The sequence below is a fragment of the Peromyscus eremicus genome, chromosome 9 (genome assembly GCF_949786415.1).
Source record: "Peromyscus eremicus chromosome 9, PerEre_H2_v1, whole genome shotgun sequence".
NCBI classification, from domain to species: Eukaryota; Metazoa; Chordata; class Mammalia; order Rodentia; family Cricetidae; genus Peromyscus; species Peromyscus eremicus.
Window position 1 is genome coordinate 42,820,430 of NC_081425.1, and position 3,441 is coordinate 42,823,870.

A 3,441-nucleotide genomic window follows, 5' to 3' on the forward strand; every position below is an offset into this window, starting at 1 on the left:
GGAATCCTGGGAGTTGTAGTTTATACTTCCCCAGGGCCCCTTGATCCCACCCAAGCCCCTTGAATCCTGGGAGTTGTAGTTTATACTTCCCCAGGGCCCCTTGATCCCACCCAAGCCCCTTGCTCCATCCTCCACTATAAGCTTAGGTTTTTCAGTTACTTGCAAACCTAGAAGGGAGACTTTATCCTAATGTAAACAATAAATTCTACCTGAGATCACGGGAATTTATTTACGTGTTACGATCCCTTAAAGCAGTAGTTTCTAAGTTACTATACAGAGTTCTGCCTGCATGTATGTCTGCAGACCAGAAGAGGGCACCAGATCTCATTACAGATGGTTGTGAGCCACCATGTGGTAGGTGGGAATTGAACTCAGGACCTCTGAAGGACCAGTCAGTGCTCTTAACCTCCGAGCCATCTCTCCAGCCCCCTAAAGTTAGCAAGTTACTCTTTTTTAAGAGTGCAGGAGGTTGAAGCTAGCAACTCTTGCATGCTAGACAAGAGCGCTATCATTGAGCTATATCCACAGACTTGAGGGTTTGTTTTTTAAATGGGACTTTTTTTTTTCTCAATCATTAACAATTTTAGGCAAGGAGCTGGAGAGATGGCTCTTCCAGAGGTCCTGAGTTCAATTCCTACCAACCACATGGTGGCTCACAACCATCAATAATGAAATCTGGACGGGCGGTGGTGGCGCACGCCTTTAATCCCAGCACTAGGGAGGCAGAGCTGGGCGGAACTCTGTTAGTTCGAGGCCAGCCTGGTCTACAGAGCAAGCTCCAGGAGAGGCGCCAAAACTACACAGAGAAACTCTGCCTTGAAACATTCCCCCCCCCAAAAAAAAAAAAAAAAAAAAAAAAAAAAAAAAAAAAAAAACGAAATCTGGTGCCTTCTGGCATACAGGCACACACGCAAGCATAACACTGTATATATACACAATAAATAAATGGATCTTAAAAAAAATTTTAGGCGATTCTGCATTTCAATTGTCACACTTTCAGTCAGTATTGTTTAAAACACTGAGTAAAGAAAACTATAAATTTGTATTTTTAAAATTCATGATAGGACCCAAAAGATAGGTGACTATAACTACAAGTTACAGATTTTTTAGATGAGGTTGCATTCACATGTGTTTTGGGACTCAAGGCTAGCTTGAGCTACATGAGGCCCTGTCTCGAAAGAAAGAAAGAAAGAAAGAAAGAAAGAAAGAAAGAAAGAAAGAAAGAAAGAAAGAAAGAAAGAAAGAAAGAAAGAAAGAAAAAAAGAAAGAAAGAAAGAAAGAAAAAAAGAAAGAAAGAAAGAAAAAAATAAAGACAGGAAATCCAAACATGTAAAAACAGTAGGATATAGTTCTTAGCTGTCACATTTACAAGTAATAAGATAATCTCTATGATTCCACAGCTACACTAAAATGTGAAGGTAAATGTATACCATATTTCTGGCTTTAGTAGATTTGGGGGTGGGGTGTCTAGATAGAATTTCCCTGTGTAGCCCTGACTGTCCTGGAATTCACTCTGTAGACCAGACTGGCCTCAAATCCAAGATCTAAAGGCATTTGCCACCCTTGCCTAGCATAGTAGATATTTTCTTAAATTGTGACCACTTACACAAAAAAAAAGGAAATTAGAGGCAGGTATGATTACACTCATAATCCCAGCACTTGGGAGGCTGAGGGAGGGAAGTCTTTAATTAGTTTGTGGCAACCTGGGCTAAATATTAGGTTATAAAGGTAGCCAGGGTCCAGGTTCATGATGGGCAGCAAGATGGCTTCCACCGGTAGGGTCTTGTAGGTAATAAAGCCACATGCTCTATCAATAAGATTTCCTGACAGAAGAGACAATCCTAAACTCTGTTGCAGAAGCTTTGGTATCCAGGGGGGCTACTCTCTCACTTATCTATAATTCCACAGCATTCTAAAGGAAATATATCCCCAGATTTGCTGATGCATCAGGGACCACCAGACAAGTAGACATAATAAAAAAACGGTACCTCAGAAATACCAAAGGAAACCTATGTCTCAAGAAGAAATGGAATTTATCCAGCATGGAAGTCCAGAATGATCATTGTGACTGCTGTTTGTAATCAGACAAAAGGATTATCTTTACAATAAAGGACTTTCAAAATGGCAAATGAAAATTATATATTTAAAAAAAACCCTTAGTAAATATTCTGCAAAAAAAATGATGTATAGACCCTCTGGATGGCCACTTGTATCTCCTCCTTTAAGTATTTTAGTCAGCTTCTCCACAAGCTGACCTGTAGACTTATTAAAGTCTACATCATTTTTAAATGTTTAAAAAAAAAAGAAAAGAAAAGAAAAGCTAGCCGGAATTACATAACAAGACTTGCACTAAATAAATAAATAAATAAATAAATGAATAAATGAATGAATGAAAGAAAGAAAGGTGGAGGGAAAGGAAAAAATAGAAAACTAACATACAACAAAACACTATTTAACATTTACTAGTTTGTACTTCAAAGTAATTACTTTTTTTTTAAAGGCATGTGCCACCACAGCCCAGCTCAAAGTAGTTACTTCTACCTTTTCTATACTAGTCACTACTCTAAATGGTTTAAACCTATTAATGTATGTATTTCTACAACAACCTTAAAAACCCATTTGCCTGCCGGGCGGTGGTGGCACACACCTTTAATCCCAGCACTCAGGAGGCAGAGGCAGGTGGATCTCTGTGAGTTCCAGGCCAGCCTGGTCTACAAAGCGAGTTCCAGGAAAGGCGCAAATCTACACAGAGAAACCCTGTCTCGAAAAACCAAAACCAAACCAAACCAAAACAAAACAAAACCCATTTGCCTATTTGCATGAGAGCAAACTAAAGCACAGTGAGTTTAAATAGGCCAGTGTGATGACTCACACTTGAAATCCTACCACTCAGGAGCTGAGGGAGGTAGGAGGCTAGAGGCCGTCCTGGGCTACATAGTGTCAGACCAACCTGGGCAACAGAGAGTCCTTGTCTCAAAAAAACACAAGCTCAGGAACATACACATAGAACTTAAGAATTTGATATCTGCTGGCGGGAGGTGGTTTTCAAAGTTTCAGTTCATGGCCACCTTATTTTGGGGCCTGTGGCAAGGCAGAACATTATAGCAGGGAGTATGTTAAGTCTGTTCTCATAATAACTGAGAAGCAAAGATAAGAGAAGAGGGGCCAGCACTCTAGTATTTCCTTCTAGAATATACCCCTAGATCTAAATTTCTCCAGAAGTTTCCACCATTCCCAAGTATGGTAGAATGCAATATGCATTATGCAACCTAGTAAATTGTTGTTTTAATTACTTTTCTATTGCTGTGAAGAGACACCATGGCCAAGTCAAGCTTTAAAAGAAATATTTAACTGGGGACTTGCTTATAGTTTCAGAGGGTGAGTTCATGACCACCATGGTGGGGAGCATGGCAGGAGACAGGCAGGCATGGCGCTGGAGCA

The 3,441-nt window shown here is 40.0% G+C and overlaps 1 pseudogene; it reads left to right on the plus strand.

The window, feature by feature from the left end:
• The first annotated feature begins 1,750 nt into the window (after positions 1–1,750).
• LOC131919156 (alpha-ketoglutarate dehydrogenase component 4-like) lies at positions 1,751–2,059 on the plus strand (annotated as a pseudogene).
• Positions 2,060–3,441: the final 1,382 nt, after the last annotated feature.